The sequence below is a fragment of the Macaca thibetana genome, chromosome 20 (genome assembly GCF_024542745.1).
Source record: "Macaca thibetana thibetana isolate TM-01 chromosome 20, ASM2454274v1, whole genome shotgun sequence".
Lineage (NCBI taxonomy): Eukaryota > Metazoa > Chordata > Mammalia > Primates > Cercopithecidae > Macaca > Macaca thibetana.
In genome coordinates, this window is record NC_065597.1 from 63,535,571 (window position 1) to 63,556,918 (window position 21,348).

The window sequence follows — 21,348 nt, forward strand, 5'->3', positions numbered from 1 at the left end:
AGCAGAATCAGTTTCCAAGGCTGGTCTGGACCAAAGCCCACAAAGCCAAACACTCAGTCAGGGACACAGAGACAGTTGAGGCCAGGATAGGTAGTGGTGGGGTGTGTGTGTGTGTGTGTGTGTGTGTGTGTGTGTATGTGTGTGTGCATGCGTGTGTGCATGCATGTGTGCTGGGAGGCTGTGGAGTGAGGGGTATCAGGATCAATGTAGGAGAGACTGAGCCAGACCCAAGAGAGGACAAATCACCTATGAGGTGGCCTGCCTGGCCAAGAGGTGTGTCTATACTGCATGGTGGTAGAAAAGCCCCCAATCCACTCTTTTCAGTGAAACATGAAAACCAAAGGACAACCCCCATTTCCAAAGGAAACTGGTCTGGGTATCACTTTGCAATTAGAAAGACATTATGTGTTAAAATACGCAGGAATTTTCAATAAGAAAAAACGTGTTTATACATTCAATAAGGAAGACAAAAAGGGAAGAATGGCCTTCACAAACAGAAGAGAACATCAAACAAGTACATCATGGCATTCCAGAATATTACCAATGTCTACACAACAACAGCCTTCACACTACAGGTTGTATCTCATTAGCAAGGCAGTGAAAATAATCAGTAAGTCACAACTGACGTTTGTTAAAACAGAGTAGAACAGGATATAACACATGAGAACGTTCTGCACGTAATAAAGGTTAAGTATTGTTCCCAGAAGGTTGTGTCTCAATGACTATATACACATATGTGTATGCTTAAAAGAGTATTTCTTACTGTGGGCCACAGTCAAAAAGGGCTGAAAACTACTTTTACAAAATATGTTAGATCAAAAAAAAAAAAAAATGAGGATGTAGATCAGAGATGACACCTAACGATATCACATGTTGTTTTCAAACCGAATGATGGACGCTGCACCCACACTTTGAATCAGCAACAGCACTTCTGTACCTCTTTCCTGCCAAAAGGCCCCAGGACATAAGGACACAGCTTACTACAATCTTCTTTGTAGTAGCAAAAACCTGGAAACAACCTAAATTCCATCTATGAGGAAATGATTTGAAAAATTATAGCATAGCCACACGATAAACTCTAATATGCAGATATTAATGATTTAGTTATACATCTGTTGATCAGGAGGAAAATTCCTGAGTGTTCAGTGATACACTCTTACCTGAAAAAGACAAGGTCGACCAGGGATCAGCACCCATTTTCTTCAACGGGCCAGATGGTAAATATTTTGGGGTTTGCAGGCCACAGGTCTCTGCAAGAACTATTCAACTCTTGTGTTGTAGCTCAAAAGCAGAGATGGAAATAATGAATGAATATGGCCATGATCCAATAAAACCTTATTTATAAAGGTGGCATACCCACGGGCCGTGGTTTCCCAACTCCTGATATAGACTGTAATTCCATTTTTGGAAAAGAAATAGAACAAATATACATTTGTTTGTGGAGTACAGATTTGTGTGATTACCTCTGGTGATCTAAAAAGGGTAGCATTGGGAGAGATTAACTTCTTTACATACTTCTGCGTTGCTAGACTTGTTATAAAGGGCATACATTTCTCATTTTTAAAATTCTTTTTTTTTTTTTTTTTTTTTTGAGGCAGAGTCTCGCTCTGTTGCCCAGGCTGGAGTGCAGTGGCGTGATCTCGGCTCACTGTAAGCTCCGTCTCCTGGGTTCAGGCCATTCTCCTGCCTCAGCCTCCCAAGTGGCTGAGACTACAGGCGCCTGCAACCATCCCCGGCTAATTTTTTGTATTTTTAGTAGAGACGGGTTTTCACCGTGTTAGCCAGGATGGTCTCGATCTCCTGACCTCGTGATCTGCCCACCTTGGCCTCCTAAAGTGCTGGGATTACAGGCGTGAGCCACCACGCCCGGCCTCATTTTAAAAATTCTAATAAAGTATTAAATTATGTAAAAAACCAACATATGAAGTACAAGCTCTGGTGTCTACTTTCACTGAAATCAATTCTCTGTAATATATCCCAACAATTTTTTTATCATTGGAAATAATAGAGCCTTCAATAATTCATATTTAATTGGATGTCAACTGTCATAATTGGAACTCTCCATCTAAAAATTGTCCCCAAAAGGTGAGAAAAGTGATAACAAGTCATGGGAAACCAAGAAAAAATTTATTCTCTCCCAGTGAGGACCAGAATTATACAGTAAGAGTAGTTTAAAACTTACACTCACAAGCCTGGATCCACTGTTCAGTAAGCTGGGCAGTTACCATCCACATTTTACAGGTGGAGGATGGGGCTGAGTTTATGCCATCCCCAAATGACATGACAATTGAGCATGAAGCCAAGATTTAGACCTAGGTCTGAATTCCAGTTGAATGAAATTCACTTGGCATTGATCAATAGCAGATAAATAGCACATATGCCCATGGTAAATCCAATCCTTCATGCTCCAAGAGCACCCTAGATTTACAGGGAAAATAAGCACGGGACTAAAAGCAGCTGGCCACCTTACTGCTGAAACATTAAGAGAAGGATCACCTCTGTTTCACCCAAACAGGGATGAGTCACTGCCTCACCTATGGATGGCAGACATACTACAGGTGGTAGATACACTACTGTACTACCTGCCTACAGGTGTTAGACATACTACCACCTGTAGGTTTCAAAGTATCAAGTAGAGACCATATTTCACATGTCTCCACTGAACTGACACCATCACTGTATCTCTAGCAAAGCCAGAACCTCCTCCCAGATGGCTCATCAAAAGCACAGTAGCTGCTAACAAACAACTGTGGCAGAAACAGCAGGTGTTGGGGGCTGGGCATGGTGACTCACACCTATAATCCCAGAACTTTGGGAGGCCAAGGCAGGAGGATTGCTCAAGCCCAGGAGTTCAAGACCAGCATGGGCAACATCATGAGACCTTGTCTCTACAAAAAAAATACAAAAAATTATCCAGGCATGCTATACTCCCAGCTACTACAGAGGCTGAGATGGGAGAATCACCTGAGCCTGGGAAGTCAAGGCTGAGGTAAGCCATGATCACACCACTGCACTCCAGCCTGGGCAATGGAGTGAGAGCCTGTCTCAAAACAAAAACAAAAGAAACTCAGCAGGTGTCCCCTAATACCCATTCTTTTCTTCTTTAGCAAGAAAATCAGTAATTTTTACCAGGTGCTTGGCCACCTAGGTGGAAAACAAAGACACTATGTTTCCCAGCATCCCTTGCAGCTAGGGTGGCCTCATGAAAGGTCGTGAGCAAACTGCAGAAGAGAATATGAGTGAACTTGAAGAGTCAGCACTAGAAATGATCCAAAATGAGATGTAGGGGTGGGTGAGGCGGGGAGGGCACATGGGCAGGCAATGTGGCGAATGTCACACTGCTAGCAAAGGACAGAGCTAGAACTTTCTGGGTCAACACCCACGGTCTAAGTCTTCATGCTATAAGGCTTCCCAGTACAGGCTGCATAATAAATGCTGTCTTGCCTTCCATAGGAAGACATGAAGGAGGAGACAAGACAGTGGCCAGCTTGCATGCCCATCAAACCCGACTTCTTGTCATCTTGGACACACGTGTGGCTGGCTGCTGACAGGTGCTTGATGTTATGTACACTCACATTGTACCATCATCTGATTTTTCCCGAACTCCCTACCAATGATTTATTGCTTTTTGTGCCATCAGATTTCTTCTGAGCCCATAAAAAGTCCATGGGTCAAGTAAAGGGTCACGGGAGGGGTCACGAAGCCCTTCAGGCAGAGAATGCTTCTCCCAAGACTGTGGCCAAGTGCTGTACCTACCTGGAAAAATATATTCCAAAATACTAACAGTGCTGGAGGGTTTATAAATGCTATTTTATTTTCTCCTTTTTCTCTTGTGTCTATCTTCTTTAATTTTCTACAATGAATATAATTTGGGGTTTTTAATAAGGAGAAAGAAAACACAAATTGTTTTTCAACAACCTTATTGTTGAACAAAAATGTAAGGCAAGCCATGATGACCTCCGCAGGCTGCTTCTGGCCCAGGGTGTCTGCCTGCTTGCCGTCTACTCCAAATCCTTCATTTTGCTCAGAAGGCAGCAAAGACCACTGAAGAAAGGCCCCGCAACTGTGCATGCACCACTCCTGATGGGCCAGCAGGAGGACCCCTGCACTCTGCTAATAGCACTATAATGAGGGCAGTCAGATGCAAATGAGGGCAACAGTAATTAAAGGTAGAGCCTTGCTTGGCTTAATTGGCTCCACCTGCAGGAAAGGGGGTGTTTTTGGAGGAATTCACTCCCCCAGTGAGATTACGAGGACAGAATCGGAAAGAGACGGTAAGGGGGCGCTTGGAAAGCTGAGGAATTCTAGGCACAGCACGTACCTCAAATGCCTCCCAGCGACTCTGGTTAAGTACACCCAACTTGGGCATCACAGGACCCAAGGTCCACCTGCCTGCCTGTTCCGCCCCCTGGCTTGGCTGCCTGGCAGAAATCTTGAACTGGAAAGACCAGGCAGCCCCCTCTGGAGCCCAGGTTCCTGTGCCTACCCAGTCACCCGAGTCTATGAGCTCCAGGTAAGCAGATACCGAGTATTACTCACTTCTGTATCAGGACATCAGAGATCCAGGCCCTGCCACTCCCCAGCTGTGCACCTGGGGCAATGCGCTTGATGATAACAATCTAATACTTACATAGCACGCATGGAGGGGACTTTAGCCCAGTCTGACCCCACTATACACACTCTGAAATTTTTTTTTTTTTTTTTTTTTTTAATGTAGAGATGGCGTCTCAAACTCCCGGCCTTAAGCAAACCTCCTCCTACCTCAGCCTCTCAAAGTGCTGGGATTACAGGTGTAAACCGCCATGCCCAGCCAGTCTCTGACCTTTCCAAGCTTCAGTTTTCCCGTGTAAATGGGGATAATAGCACCCACCTCAAAGGACAGTTGCCATGAAGCGGTTAGCACAGGGCCTAGCAGTGGTGCTTAATCCATGTTAGCTATTATTAGGCGCTCAGCAAACTCATTCATGCATTCACTCACTCGTTCATTCATCAAATGTCTATAGGCACCAGGCACTGTTTTGGAAGCTAGGTGCACAACAGTATCAATATCAAGTCAGTCCCTACTCTCATGAGCTTATATCCTGGCTAATGTTTCTTGAATCTGTCACCAAAGAAATAAAGAGATTAAAATTTTAAAGTATAAAATAGGCAGCAACAGACCTGGGAGGGACCAACTAGGAAAAATAATGGCAGGGAAATCATGCAGGGCTTCCTGGAGCAGGGGTTTCTGGAGGTGAATGTGGTGTGCCAGGCATCAGGGAGACTGCAGAGTACACAGAAGGCACACCACAGAGAGGACAAGGAGGGAGTCTATTTCTACGGAAATGCAAAGAATGCAAGTGAATCCATACACCAGTGAATTGAGCCCAGACCAGGAGAGAGGCTCTCTCTCTGTACAGGGTGTCGATTCTTCCATTCAGCCCGAGAAAAAGAAAATATTCAGGCAAGCCACTCTCAACCAAGGTCCACGGCATCATTACCCACTCGAGCAAAACAAAATGACCAGTTTCCTTACAAAAGCTGCAATGAGAAACTTAGAGCAGTTTTCAAACTCAAAGTGGCTTTTCACAAAACAAGCCACCTGTCAGCTCGCAGGAGGGAGAGGAGTTGAAAACAAAAGCTGATTGACAAAGTACACCCATAAACACAATGCTGAGACAGCCCCAAAAAGTTAATAATGACAACAATAAATATATGTCTGGCCTCCGCCTCCAAGGAGGGAGCTGAGGCACTCCAACTGCTCCTGTTGTGTTTCTGGGTCTTTGTTTTCTACTAAACAATAAAAATGAAATGAACAACAATCATGAATCGATACTTGATATTTTGAGGCAATTCTGTTTGCAGTGATTTGGGAGGAGAAAGCCTCCTGCCAGGGAAGAAATCAGGTTGAACAAATAAAACGTTACCCCTTATGGAGGTCGCCAGAGAGACGAGGGCCACTCTTCTAGAACCTGGGACTGGATCCTCTTGCAGCTGTGACCCAAAATGTGATGTTGTTTTCCCTGGAGTGGGGTACACAGGGGTGGCTTGAGGGGACTTTAGCACCCTCCATCCCTGACTCCATCAGCCTCATCCTCCAAGGCCACCAGAAGAAGCAGGGACTCCTGGCTGCCTACCCAGTATTCGTCGTCGCTCCTTCCTTATCTGCCAAATAAGCCCCACGTTTCCCAGCCCACCTTGCAATTTGGGGTGGCCACATAGCTGGGTACTGGGGCTGCCTGTTCAGGGTTTTATTTAAAGGTCGGGAAACTGGCTAATGACACAAATACTGTTTTGTCAGGATAATGGCTTGCAAAGCTTTTGAAAAGGTTTGCTCTATAATTCTCATCTTAATTATTCATCCACTTGGAGAAACTAATTTACAGGTGTCTGCTAATGTGCTGTGACCTTCCACAGCCTGGACACTCTCCTAAATGCATTTCCAACCCACAACATCAACCACTGCCTGCCACTTTGCATGTGTCATCACTTTTAAACTGCAAATAATTCTATAAAGTCAATGTTGTTTTTAATTTTTTCTTTATTTCAATACCTTCACGGGTATAAACTGCTTTTGGTGACTTGAGTGAACTGTGTAGCGGCAAAGTCTGGGTTCTCAGTGCACCTGTCACTCAAACAATGTGTACACTGGTCCCAACAGGCAGTTTTTCATCCCTCGCCTCGCCTCCCCGTCAGAGTCTCTAATGTCCCTTATGTTTCTCTATATGCCCCTGTGTGCCCACAGCTTGGCTCCCACTTGTAAGTTAGAGGATGTGCTATTTTTCTGTTCCTGAGTTACTTCACTTAGGATGATGGCCTCCAGTTCCATCCAAGTGGCTGCAAAAGACAGTACTCCACTCTTTATGGCTGAGTAGTCTTTTTTTTTTTTTTTTTTTTTTTTTTTTTGAGACAGAGTCTCACTCCGTTCATTGCCCAGGCTGGAGTGCAGTGGTACGATCTTGGCTCACTGCAGCCTTCACCTCCTGGATTCAAGCTATTCTCCTGCCTCAGCCTCCCAAGTAGCTGGGATTACAGGTGCATGCCACCATGCCCAGCTAATTTTTTGTATTTTTAGTATAGAGGGGGTTTCACTATATTGGCCAGGCTGGTCTTAAATTCCTGACCTCAGGTGATCCACCCGCCTCGGCTTCCCAAAGTGCTGGGATTACCGGCATGAGCCACAGCGCCCAGCCCTTTGTGACTGAGTAGTATAGTATGGTGTATACTACCATGTTTTCTTTCTCCACTCAAGAAAGTATTTGCTAAGTACACATCTGACCAGGGGTTGATATCCAGAATCTACAAGGAACTCAAACACATCAGTCATGAAAAAAATGAATAATCTCATTAAAAAGTAAGCAAACAAGAACAGACATTGTTTCAAAAGAAGGTATACAAATGGCCCACAAACATATATAAAATATATGTTATCTTTACTCCTCAAATACAAATACTGAAGCTCCGAGATGGCAACTTACTCCAGGAGCGCAGGGCTGGTAAAAGACGGGGCTGGGATTGGACCCAGGTTCCTCCAACTGGAAGTTCTGCGCCTGCCTTTCCCCCTCCAGTTCTAGGAACGCTTCCCCAGGCTCCTCCTCCAGGCAATGGCTTCTCTCTGCCACGGAGGAAGCAGCCTTCGCAGACAGAGAGCAGGTCCAGTCTACACACAGCCCTGCTCCTGAGAAGCCCATGGTTCTGCTTTCCACCAACCGTGATGTCTACTTCCGAGTCCCTCCCACGCTGACCCGACTCCCCATGTGACTCATGGTACACAATCAGATTTCAGTCTCCGGGGGGAAAAGGCGAACAGGGTGCATTTTTTCTCAGGACAAAGTACATGGTGGATGCTAGTCAGTCCAACAGAGGCTGCACCACATACACAGGCGTCTCTGGGCTAGCTCATCACACACCACCACCGAGCCCCAGGAGAGGCAACATACCCTAGCCGGAGAACACGTCTGAGAGAATCAACTCCAGAAGCGCTGGGAAAAGCATGGATTTAACAGAAAGATCCGGGTAGGAATCTTGGCTCTGCTACTTTCTAGGTTAATTTCATGTGCCAATGTGGCTAGGTCACGGTACCCAGATATTTCATCCAACACCAGACTAAATGTCATTGCAAAAGTATTGTTTAAATGAGATTAACAGCTTAATCAGTAAAGCAGATTATCTTCCATCATGAGAGTGGGCCTCATCCAATCAGCTGAAGGCTTTCGGAAAAACAAACAAACAAAATGGAGGTTTCATAAGGAAGTATGAATTCTGCCCCAAGACAGCCTTTGGACTTGAGTTGCAACATCAGTTTTTCCCTGGGTCTCCAGCCTAGAGGCCCACCCTGCAGATTCTAGAGTTGACAGATGCCACCATCACATGGGTCAATTCCTTAAAATATCAATCAATCTCAATCTGTCTACACACACACACACAATTGGTCCACATTTCTGGAGAACCCTGACTAATACAGTGAGGTTCAGCACACCCACCTCTCAGAGCCTTGGTTTCTCACATCTGTAAAACACAGGCAACACCCCCATCCTCACAGAGCTGTTAGATGGAAAAAAGCTGCAGGGAAAGCTACCCTGGGGCCCAGCACATTACAGGTACCCAATGAACAGAGCTTCTGTTATGTGTCAACCAGGGATTTCTCTAGATGGTTACAAGGCCTTGTGGAAAAAGGTTGAGCTGAATGAGAATATGTATTCGAAATTACCTGCTTGTTTATACGTTTAGTGTCCATCTCTCCCACTAAATCTGAGGGGTCTCCTTGGGCCTGAAGTATTCCCAGAACTGTGTCTGGTACTCAAGGAGTATTCAATCAATATTGGCTGAATGAATGAAATGGTGCTCTGACCTTGTACTTTGCACAAAGTAAACAACCTCACTTCCCAAACCCCCCGGGGGTTTTGGAGTCTGTGTAAAGAGGGAGGGAGGTGGTGGGAACAACAGCTTACGAAGCCCCACTCTGCACCAAAGGATGTGTTGGGAACTTTACAGCTAATTCTCTCAATTACTCCTCAGCACAGGGGTTGCAGGTGAAAACAGTGACCAAAAGGCAGTTACTTCAAGCAGGGAGGAGAGCAACTATGAGGTCCCCTGTTTATAAACTTAGTATCTGAAAAGGTAAAGGCCACTTGAGATTCTGCCCATAAAACAAATACAAAATAGACCGCGACAAAGTGAAACAAGAGAGGAGAGAGAGAGGAGGGGAGGAGACAGATAAGAGGAGGAGAAAGGGAGGGAAGGAGGGAGGGAACACGTGAGAGAGAATAGCCAGCAGGTGAGGACGCCTTGGCTATAACCTGAAGCAAGGATGCAGCTGGAAAAAAGGCGGCAAGCCCAGGGGGAGCAGAAAGATGGTGGAAGCTCGGCGGTGGAGCAGTCCAGAGGGAGAGGAGCTTCAGGCCTGGCTGGATTCCCTTTCTCTGTCTCTTGACTCTACCTTCCTCTGCATCAACTCCATGCTCAGGCAAGACTTCTCAGTCCCACAGAGAGTGATGGCGGACATCAGTGCTCCCAGCTCCTCGGGAGGCCGAGGCGGGAGGGATTGCTTGAGCCCAGGAGGTGGAGGTTGCAGTGAGCTATGATTCTACAGCTGCACTCCAGCCTGGGCAACACAGCAAGACCTTTTCCACTCATGGGAACGTCTGCGTCCCTTGAGTGGAAAAATGAGCCCCAGCCCCAGCCTCTCCGGTTCAAGTCCAGCAAGTAAAGGTGTGCGCCTCCTGCTCTAAGACCCCAGCAGCACTGTCACAGCAGTGACTGGCTCTGACCAAAATACACGCACACCCTGAACCAGTGTGCCCGGGAAGTAGCCAAGGTAGGGGGGGTGACAGGCCCACATAAACCACATGGATTGAGGGCTGGACAGAGGGTTTCCCAAAGAAAAAACAGGTTACCAGGAAAGGGGGAATGGATACTGACTAGACAAAAGGTATCCAATGTCGAAGGTGCCACGAGCACACAGACAGAAACTGAACCAGGACTTCGACCCAAACGAATTCATCTTCACAGCCCACGCTCTTTCCACCAGCACCTGCCACCCTTCTCGGCCACGCACAGTCAGATGGGCAGGCTCTTACGTACCGAGTCTTCAGTCTCGACAACAACAGAGGGCCAGCGTCCTAAAGTCATGCCACCTTGTTAAGGACAACACACAAACAAGGAATACCTGACTTAAGTGCAGAGCAGCAGGTAGGCAAGGTCCAACTCATGCTATTGACCGAGGAGCGCTGAACAGCAGACAGTTGGGGCCACTGCTGGTCCCACGTCTCCTAAGTGGTCCTGATGAGACTACAGAGGAGTCAGACACGAGGCCGGTGGCCCAGGAGCATCCCTTCAGCCACCTACAGGTCCCAGCTATGGAGCCGTTGAGCCCCACCAGGATCTGGTCCAAACAGAAATGAGGAGTCTCGAGCTGGAGAGTGAGAGGACAGCAGGTGGTCACTCAAACTCTTAAAACACTCAAAGCCAGGTGCGGTGGCTCATGCCTGTAATCTCAGCACTTTGGGAGGCCAAGGTGGGCGGATCACTTGAAGCCAGGAGTTTGAGACCAGCCTGGCCAAAATGGCAAAACCCCGTCCCTACTAAAAATACAAAAATCAGCCAGGCATGGTGGCGCACGCCTGTAATCCCAGCTACTTGGGAGGTTAAGGTAGGAGAATCGCTTGAACTCAGGAGGCAGAGGTTACAATGAGCTGAGATCACCCCACTGCACTCCAGCCTGGGTGACAGAGTGAGACCCCATCTTAAAAAAAAAAAAGGAAAGAAAAGAATCAAAACATAACTCTGAAGCTTCACCACCAATGACCAGCAGCTGCTAACAGAGGAGATAAGAACAGCACAGTATGCGACCCCGCCCACCACAGCAACACCAGATTCCCTTGTTTCCAGACTTGGAATCCCACAGCTAAGTCCACAATCTGCCCATCATCTCTCCAGGCTCCAAACCGTCACAGAGTCAGGACATTATACTTTAACCCCCTGCAACCCGTGAGTTTCACAGGGAATACCTGCCTGTCTCATTTGTCAACAACCAACCAAATTTATCTAAAGCCCTATTTTTCCCATTAGTAAACCAAGATTTTCAGGAGAAGCCAAAAGCACCTTACGGAAAGGGGCAGCTACAACATGGTCTCTCCATCGCAACTGGTGCCTCCAATGTAAATGATACCACAACATACCCGTGCAGAACAGACCTTCTAACAGCCCCCTAACAAAGCTAAGTACATTTCCAAAACGCAACCTAGTACTGCAAGGATCTCCATAAATGCAGAAATCAATGAGTAACAAGTGACTCAGTCTTTCTTTTTCTTTTTTTTTTTTTTTTTTTTTTGAGACAGGGTCTCACTCTACTGCCCAAGCTAGAGTGCAGGAGCATGATCATGGCTCAGGGCAGTCTCAACCTTCCAGGCTCAAACGATCCTCCCACCTCAGCCTCCCAAAGAGCTGGAACTACAGGCATGCACCAGCACACCTGGCTAATTTTTGTTTTAATTGTTTGTAGAGACGGGGTCTTGCTCTGTCATCCAAACTACAGTGCAGTGGCACAATCATGGCTCACTGAAGGCGCTTGCCCAGGCTGATCTTGAACGCCTGGGCTCAAGCAATCATCATGATTCAGCCTCCCAAAGTGCTGGGGTTATAGGCGTGAGCCACCACACCCAGCCAAGTGACTCAGCATATCTGACAGACATGTCGCTAGCACATTCTTGGACACCCTTCCTACCATAGACCCTCACAACCTATCAGGTATTCCTTCTGAGACTCCAATAGCACAAACCCCAAAATAAGCTCTTTCTGAAGAGCCACACAAATGAATGAGAAGATGGAGACCACATGCCTCTGAGTGCTCCAGCAGGGACAGCAGAGCTGGCCGGCCGGCCACAACTCAATGCTCCCCACTTCCACGGGGTAGATTTCTTGTGCAAAGCAGCTGCCCAGCCAGAGAGAAGAGTTCTGAGACCCCTCTGTACCCAGGTGGGGCTGTATGACTAGCCCTCACCCATGGAACGTGAGCAGAGCGGTGTGGTCACTTCTAGAGGAAAGGAGAATGAGAATCATCTCCCCGCTCTTAAGTGGTATGGAATGTTGCTTCCCGAGACTTGTTTCCCTTCTCAGGGAATGCTCTTTCCATCTACATCAACATCTCTGTGACTGAAATCACTCCCGATAGTCACTTGGATGGACCCCGGTAACAAGTTTTTATTAAGCACCTGTTGTGTACTTGATTAATAAAAAAAGAAAAAACCTGCAAGTTTCTAAGTCCCAGACCCTGCCCCCTATGTGGTCACATGGTCTAGCAGAGTAGACAGAGCACACACACAAGACGTGACCACAAAATAACCCATAGTAGCAAAAAGCAAATGCCAGACTCTGCTTACTGCTCGTAGCAAGCACCACAGGGGTTTAGGAAATTGAAAGATGCATGTAATTAGATTTCTTTCAGGTGATAGGAGAAGAGCTGGATCTTACCATAAATGCAACGGCTGGCCTGAGCAAGCATAAGGGAAGCAGCGTTTCTAGGAGGGGAGACTGGATGAGCCAAGAGTGGGGTCGTAAAGTGGTTGTGATGGTGGCACATGAGACAAACATAACAGCAAAGCAGCTTCGTAATGAGCAGTGAGAGGGGGCACATGACGGTGGGACAGGAAGGGTCGGGAACGGAGATGAAATACAATTACCCACGGTGGATTCTTGTGGCAGCAGGGATTGGGGCACAGTAAAGGCACTGGGTTAACTCACACAGTGGTGGTGACCAGCTTCCATCGAGCCTCCCTGGTTTTTGTTTTTTATTTTATTTTTTAGACAGAGTTTCACTCTTTCACCCAGGCTGGAGTGAAGAGGTGTGATCTTGGCTCACTGCAACCTCCACCTCCCAGGTTCAAGCAATTCTCCTGCTTTAGCCTCCCGAGTAACTAGGATTACAGACACGTGCCACCACACCCAGCTAATTTTTGCATTTTTAGTAGAGACAGGGTTTCACCATGTCAGTCAGGCTGGTCTTGAACTCCTGACCTCAGGTGATCCACCCATCTTGGCCTCCCATAATGCTGGGATTACAGGCATGAGCAACCACGCTTGGCCTAGCCTCCCTGGTCTTAACTCAATGGTGCCTAGTTGAAGAGACAAATTCTGAGGCTAAATCAGGATTCAAGAAGAAAAGTGCACCCTTGACTAATTTACTATATCAACCACTGGCCAAGAATCAGAGAGTGTCAGCACATTTGTAGCATATTTGCTTACTCTGAACTTCATTAATTGGAAAGGGATATCCTCCAAGGCAGTGGTTCCAAACACCGCACTCCAACCTGCACACTGGAATCATTTCGGAAGTTTAAAAAAAATCCTCATTCCCACTACTAACTTTTGGATCTGGGTGGGTCCAAGCATCAGGATGTTTTTAAATTTCCCAGGTGACTCCATTAAAAGCCAATACTAGGAACCACTGCTCTATAGGGTGAAGAGATGGAAAGACAGGACAGTGAGAGAAGCTCCTCTCCTGCTGGGTCTGCTAGAAAGACTAAAGCTACAGCTGCTGGCAACCTCTTGCTAGTCCAAGGAGAACACCTGGCTGAGAAGGCGGCCAGCACACAGTGAGGGATGGGAGCACCCATGTACTGACTCATGGGAGCTAACTGTGTGTGTCTCTTTCCAACTCTGCAAACAGTGACATCGTGTTGGCAGTCTGAAATCAGACATAGAAGGAGGATTTACAACACCATGGAAATCTGCAAACATTCTAAACCAGGGTTTTTTGTTGTTTTTTTTTTCAGAGAGCTATTTGTTAGACGTTTACCAGCACATCACTCCCAACAATGAAAAAAAGTAACAGAGTTGAGAAACCGAATTAAGAAGGAAAAAACTTCTGATGATATTGTTTGAGCCCCTGGATCAAACCATCCCTTAAGGCAGATACTCCTGGACTTCTCTTTTATTCGCTTAAGACAGATTAAATCAGATTTTATGACTCTTGTCATCACAAGAGCTCTGAAAGATGCAACTAGGGCAGGGTCAAAGTCACATGCTAGCTGTGGTCACTAAAAGCAAAAACCACACGTGATCAGGAGAATCCAATTGGAGGCACAACTGAAAGATGCAGTTTCACAGGGGTGACGCACATTATTTGGGGGGCACTAAAAGGAAGGTCTATGAATTTGTCCACTACTAGGCTCTCCACAGCTGCAACGGATCTGAAATCAACTAAAGGCCATGAGATCCAACAGCAGCCAACAGCTCCTATTTTATTTGTATTCATTTATGTTACAAACACTTACAGAGCATGCATCATGGATCAAGCACTGTGCAGGCACTTTCAACAGAGCAGGGGAATAGACATGCCAAGATCCCTGCTCTTGTGGACTGTACGGTGCAAGGGGGAACACTGGGAAGAAATAAGCAAGAAAATCAATGACCAAGATACTTCGAGGGCCTGGTAAGTGCTATGTTGAAAAGACGGAGATGGAATGAGGGAGGCGGCACAAGGTAAGACAGGGCAGTCAAGAGGAGGTAGCATCTGAATGGAGACCTGCATGGCAAGGTGGAACCAGCCATACAGAGACCAGGGAAGAGCGTCCCTGCATAAGGGCAGCACGTGTAAACGGCCTAAGGCAGGAACCAGCCTGACATGTTTGAGGATTGGCCTAAAGGCCAGTGTGGCTGGGGTGGACACAGCAAGAGGGAGGATGGTGGGAGATGAGGCTGGAATTTAGCCAGATCACAAGCACTGAAGGCCATCGTCAAGAAGTCAGGACGGGAAAACCATAAGCGGTAAACAGCAGAGTGAAGGGATTTACGAGGTTCCATGTTTACTCCACTTGGGACACACACACACAGAGCCAGCTTTGGTGGACTGCTATTCCTTGCAACCGAAGAAGACTGCCTCAAACAAAGCCATCTTTGCCTCTGTGCACACTGGGAGTGGAAACAGCAGGCCATGCACGTAGAGATGCCCTGAAGCCTGCAATGGTTCAAGAAAAAAAGAATAAAAAGTTACCCTGCAAGCTCCCCTGAAACACTGTGGGCTCCAGGAATCATCTAGCCCACGACTCTCCATCTTCACTGAATCAGCCTTCTAAACTGCCCTGTCCCATTCTTTGGAAGGCCAGGGAAACTGACACCCCAGCCAGAGCACAAAGCACACGCGGGTGTGGAATCAGGGATCGCTGGGCTCACCCCAGGGAAACTGACACCCCAGTGAGAGCACGAAGCACACGTGAGTGTGGAGCAGGGATCGCCGGGCTCACCCCCGGAAAACTAACACCTTAGAGAACAAAGCATACGTGGGTGTGGAATCGGGGATCACTGGACTCACCCCAGGGAAACTGACACCCCAGCCAGAGCACAAAGCACACATGGGTGTGAGCAGGGATTGCTGAGCACACCACACAGCCGCAAAGACACGACACACCAGACAGGCTGATGACTTCCCATTTTTTTGCTTCTTTTGTTTCTGAGAACAAACTTTTTAAACTGCTCCCAAGCTTCCTCATCTGTCAGCTTCCTCCCACTCAGTCTCCTGCCCTTGCTGCTGATTATTTTGATGGCCACCAGCAATGGTCTATTCCTTCTCCCTCTCTCCCTGGGTTGACTGCAGATTAATTACATGGGGATGCTGAGGAGAGTTCGCAGCTTTAAAATCCATTGCTACGGAACAGGACTACGCTACTGTGGCCAGGAACAGTTATGACAGTGGAGTATCCAGTAAGAGGGGAAGTAGGAGGAAAAACCTTACAGTGCAGGAGCAGATACTGTACTTGGGAAGACAACTCCACAGAAATAATCGCCCTTTACAAGGACGAACAGGCCTGTATCCAGGAAAGAGGTAATAATTTGCCATAGAACACATAAGCTATAGAAAACTAGTCAAGCTTGACAACAGGAGCAGGGGAGGCTAGCGGAATGACTGTTCCTATCACCAAAAGGTGCAGGGTGGGACTGTCACAGCAGGCACAGCTGGATTCAGGGACCCTAAAGACAGGATCAGAGCTCGCTTTCTCTCTGCCTTTCAGCTCAGCTGCTCTTTCTGTGCGATGGCCTCATTCCCAAGCTCCACGTGGAGACAAGCGGACTACAGCGGCCCCAGTCTCCCAGCCCAACAGGAAAGCAAGAATTCTTGTTGATTGTGTATGAAAGCCCTGAGATCCAGCCAGAGGCGGCCAGGTAAGGTCAAGTGCCGTGCCGAGGATGAAACCAGTGACATCACAGGACTGACAGTGAGGACGCTGTCAAGTGAAAACTGGAGCAAGTGCAGAGGACACAGATGTTCACTACCCACACGTGGATGGGGAAGTCACGCAAGCATGTGACACGGACAGACCTGTGTCTCTCTGGAGTCGCGTGTGGCCAACCCTAGCAGGAGGATCTCTTCTTCAGTACACAGAGCAAGCTCTCATGTCAGACAGACGCTCCTGGGAAGAGTCCAGGAGAAGCCCACCGCCTAAGATGGTTCTGTTTTGCAGCAAACACCTCCACAAGAACTTCCCTGCTGTGGGAACATCAGAGCGACCAGCCTCCCAGCTGAACATGCAACCACTGACCACACCCGAAGAATGACACCACCGGCCCACCTGACAGCGGGGCCACGCCACACAACTTCAGAGACGTCCCCTCCAATATCTAGAGGGGGCTGGTCACCGGGTCTGGCATCAGCAATCCCAGATGGATAAGCGCAAAAATGGGGCAAGGGCTTCCTTTGGCCAGAAAGGCAGACAATGCATGGGCAGGTGGAAACGGTAGGTTTTCCCGACCCAGGTGTGGCTACAGATGAAAAGCTGGAGCTCTCCTCTGAGACACCAAGTTTGTCCAGCCAGGGAGTTATGACCAAAAAAAATCCTAATCTTCAAAACATCAGCCTCCCACCACCATCTCCATAGGATGATGATGAAGTGAAGACGACGCCCATATCCATCAAAGACTAAATCAATAGCTCCGTTCAACTGTATTAGTCTCCCATTGCTGCTATAACAAATTACCACAAACCTAGTGGTGTAAGACAACACAGATTTATGATGTCAAGTTCAGGATGGCAGAAGGCCAACATGGGTTGTTTTTCCTTTTTTGCAACCTAGTAGTACAAGGCTCACCATAAATGCAGGAAAAAAAATGAGTAACAAGTTACTCTATTTCTTTTGTTTTCTTCTTTTTTTTTTTTTTTTTTTTAAAGAGACAGGGTCAGGCCAGGCATAGTGGATCACACCTGTAATCCCAGCACTTTGGGAGGCTGAGGCAGGCGGATCACCTGAGGTCAGGAAGGCAAGACCAGCCTGGCCAACATGGCAAAACCTGGTCTCTACCAAAAATACAAAACTTAGCTGGGCATAGTGATATGTGCCTGTAGTCCCAGCTACTCCAGAGGCTAAGGCAGGAGAATCACTTGAACCTGAGAGACAGAGGTTGCAGCAAACTGAGATTGCGCCACTGCACTCCAGCCTGGGCGACAGAGCGAGACTCTGTCTCAAAACAAAAAAAAAGTGAAACGCCCCAATGGACTCTCTCCCCTTTGGACCCCAATGACTGAGAAGTAATTCTGAAAACCCACTGGCACCTCACAGGGGAGATTCCTGGGTCCAGATGTGGCAATCAGTGTTCTAGGTGAAACCCGAGTCTCCAATCAACCGCCAGTAATGAAAATGGTATTTTGATCACATTTGTCTGATTCCTGCATCTATTTCTTATGGAGAACTTGAGGGGAAAAGAGCCATGATTAATTACATGTTAAAACAAAGTTACGATTTGCTGACCACTTGTTATGTGTTAAGAACAGAACATATAAGCATCTCACGTAACAGCCGCCCTCGATCCCTCAACGCCAACTGACATCCGGCAGAACCGGCGCTCCTCAGGGCTCTCTGATAAACCATGAGCTGGAAAAGGAAAAAGCTCTCTTCCACCGAGTATGGGAACGAATTAATTAATGAATGTATGTATGGAAAAAGGCCGTGTGAAAAGCCAGAAGTTGACTCTCCAAGTGACAGCTTGACCAGGTCCAAAGACCTTTCCTGCTCCCAGTGCTGGGCACGTTTCCATCAGGCCCAACACCACTAAACACCTGAACCACCCAACTACTTCCTTTCTGACTTCCCAAGTACCAACAGGTGAGACTCCAGGTAAGTCAGCGACAGAGAGGACAGGCCTTCTGGTCTACCCAGCAGCTCCGTGTCTCACCAGTGTTGAGTCAGGTGTTCTGGTGTCCATCATTGTCTGTGTGCTTGCCTAATGTGAGCCTGCTCCTAACGAGCCAGTCTGTCTACACAACCCTAAAGTTGAAGTGATGCACCTGCTCTCCCCAGACCTCTCAGTGAGCTGCCAAGGGGTCTCTGCAGGCAGGAAGCCAACTGGCAAACATCTTGTTTCAAATTTCAGCAATAAGCCCAAAATGAAAGCATGAGTTTTCAGAGGGATCTCCTGCTTTCATAAGTGAAACTTCCCTACACTGGCTCCCTGGGGAGGAGAAAGGGTGTCCAATGCCATTAACAACAGAACTGATCAAATGACCAGTAAGAGTTACAATGAAGTGGAACTGCCAGGCGAGTTCCTGGTAGATATGGCAGCCCTTGCACCATGGTTCTAACGCTGGAGGAAGAGCACAAAGAATTTGCCCTAAGGTGAGAGACTATAAAGAGCAAATAAAGGTATCAGCTTTTGGCAAATCTGACATTACCAAGGAAAAACAGCACTTGAGAGGCAAATAACCCAACCTCACTTCTGGACCACATTAGGGGGAAAAGAAAGAAAAAAAAAAAAAACTTTCCAATAGATAATGACGCCACCCAAATTCCAAATTCCAGTCCTTATTTTGCTGCTTAAATAACGATTTTCTTGGAGGGACTAGATCACTCCTCTTAAAAAAAAAAAAAAAAAGAGGGTGGGAATCTGAAATTTGATATCTGTAAAATTAAAGGTTGTCAATGTCTATTCTAAAAGTTCATTTTAAGTTGTTTTGTTTAAACCCTGGAGGCATTTTCCGTAAGAATGTAGTAATGCAGGAGTAAGAGACTGCTGCTAGGTGGAGTCACCACATAATTCATGTAAGAGTTGTCGCAACTACATCCTGAAATGGCTCATATCCAGCTGTGGCTCAGGGCACTCAGGATCGGCCTGGGGAAATGGACCTTCAGCTGCTATGAAAAACCATTCTGCACACTGTAGGTTCCATATGCCCATTTGGGGAGAATCACGCTCAAAATTTTCCGACTTAGAAATGCATTGTGTAGTGCTGAGATTTTCAAATCAAAAGCAAGCCCAGTGGTGCTTCTTTTTAACCTGACTTTAATAGTCTTGTTGTATTGAATCCAAGTTCTGTGTAAGTAATGTGTAGATTTCACAAAAGGTGGTGGTGCTGTCCACAGGTCACCTGCATTAGAGTCACATATCTAGAAGTGTAAATCTAGAGCCTCATCCTAAGTCCACTGGCATAACTCCCAGAGGCAGGGTCCTGGAAAGAGGTATATTTAATGGGCTCCCCAGGCAATTCCTCTGCACAGTAAAGTTAAAAGAATTTTATAATACAAAGAACCAGAGGTTTGGAGAAAAATGCCTGAGCTCATTTCCACCACAGACACATGCACCAACCCCTTAAGCTCTCCTAAGCCCCTAATAACAAACTTTAAAATAATGGAAAAATACCTGCTCATCACAAGGTTACTGAGTCAAATCATTTGAACTTGCTTGGAAAGGGCAAAGGGCTAGACAAATACTATTCATTCAAAGCATGTAATGAATGTAGTGAATGACTAAAAAGCCAGTTGCTGGGGAAACAGAGATGAGATATAAAAACTTGGGAGACCAACATATAAATAATTCTGTATAATGAAATGAATTCAGGGCCATAATAGCAATATTTGTATGAGAAGGGCATGAGCCCACAGAGAAAGATAATTAATTCTGCACTGATAACCCCCAGAATGATCACAGTTACCTACCCAAATATGAACGAAGCAAGGCATGTTATCAAATAGTATCACCAATAAGCTGATCCTGATCAAATGGGAACCAAAAGAAATATACAAGTTTCAAAAACATTCACGTCTTCACGCAATTACTAAATAAGTCATAGCCAGATTCCAATCCTGTCTCCTATAAAAATAACAACCATTTATTATATACCAGGTACCATACTAGAAACTCTGCATTCATTGTTTTGGAAAATCCTCACAATGCTCTCAGGACGCTGGTGTGATGTCCTGGTACATGTGGGAAAATAATTCCAAGCGGTCAGGCAGTCATGGGTGAGCATGAATTCAGTGCAGGTTTGGTTGACTCTGAAGACATGGACTGGGAGCAGTGGCTCACGCCTGTAATCCCAACACTTTGGGAGGCCGAGGGGGATGGATCACCTGAGGTCAGGAGTTCAAGACCAGCCTGGCCAACATAGTGAAACCCCATCTCTACTAAAAATACAAAAATTAGCTGGGTATGGTGGCAGTTGCCTGTAATCCCAGCTACTCAGGAGGCTGAGGCAGGAGAATCACTTGAACCCGGGAGGTGGAAGTTGCAGTGAGCCGAGATTGTGCCAGTGCACTCCATCCTGGGTGGCAGAGTGAGACTATGTCTCACACACACAAAAAAAGAGACATGTGAATGTGGGGAACACCCAGCATTCATTAAAACGTCCACATTCTAAGAGCTTGTCTTTAAGGAAATTTTGTTGGGGTCTTTTGGCTGAAGGCTGCAAGACACATCAACCAGAGTTAAAGATCCTTTCTTCAGGCTGCCCTGAGAAATAGTTTAGGAGATTTTAGAAGCAGCACATGGCCCCACCTCATTTGGTGAGATCTTCATGATTGTTCTTCTGTCTACTGGAATTTCTGATTAATAACAATAATAACAGCTAAAATTTATCCAGCATTTATTCTATGGTAGACATTATGCTAAGATGTCTACATGGATTGCCTCATGAGGCAGGTGCTATCAACCAACCTCATTGTAGAGATGAAAAAACTGAAGTGCAGTGAAATTAGGAAACTTAACCAGAGCTGGGATTGGAACCTGATCAGCCTAAGTCCACCACTCTGATTCTCTATCATCTTGGATTTCTGTGGCTTGCACCCGTGGCCTGCTGTGACTTCATCATATCACAAGGTTCACTGCCATGCAACTATCTCAAGACTCTGGACATAAAATTCTCTAAGTACACAAATCAATAAGACTTTTGCTAATAGTCTAGCAAGTGAGTCTTACAATATTAGTTATGCATGTTGCAGGGATATACATCAGGTTTTCCACCTGATTAATTTTCTGGAATCCTGAGCAGCACCATTATTCTAATCCATCCACACATGCACTCATCACATGTTGAGTGTCTATTGCATGCCACGTACAGGTGTTAATGAAAAAGCCCGGCCCCTCCCAACCCGGGCTCAGGCTCCCCCT

The 21,348-nt window shown here is 46.6% G+C and overlaps 1 protein-coding gene and 1 long non-coding RNA gene across 6 annotated transcripts in view; both read right to left on the reverse strand.

Moving 5' to 3' along the window:
* Positions 1-21,348, reverse strand: part of SNX29 (sorting nexin 29) — a 586,208-nt gene that overhangs the window by 349,387 nt on the left and 215,473 nt on the right. The gene's annotated exons all lie outside the window — the stretch shown is intronic.
* Positions 1,558-21,345, reverse strand: LOC126944557 (uncharacterized). Its single transcript, XR_007722108.1, has 2 exons — positions 19,899-21,345; positions 1,558-18,549 (listed from the first exon to the last, which is right to left on the reverse strand). It is a non-coding gene; the product is annotated as an uncharacterized LOC126944557 (long non-coding RNA).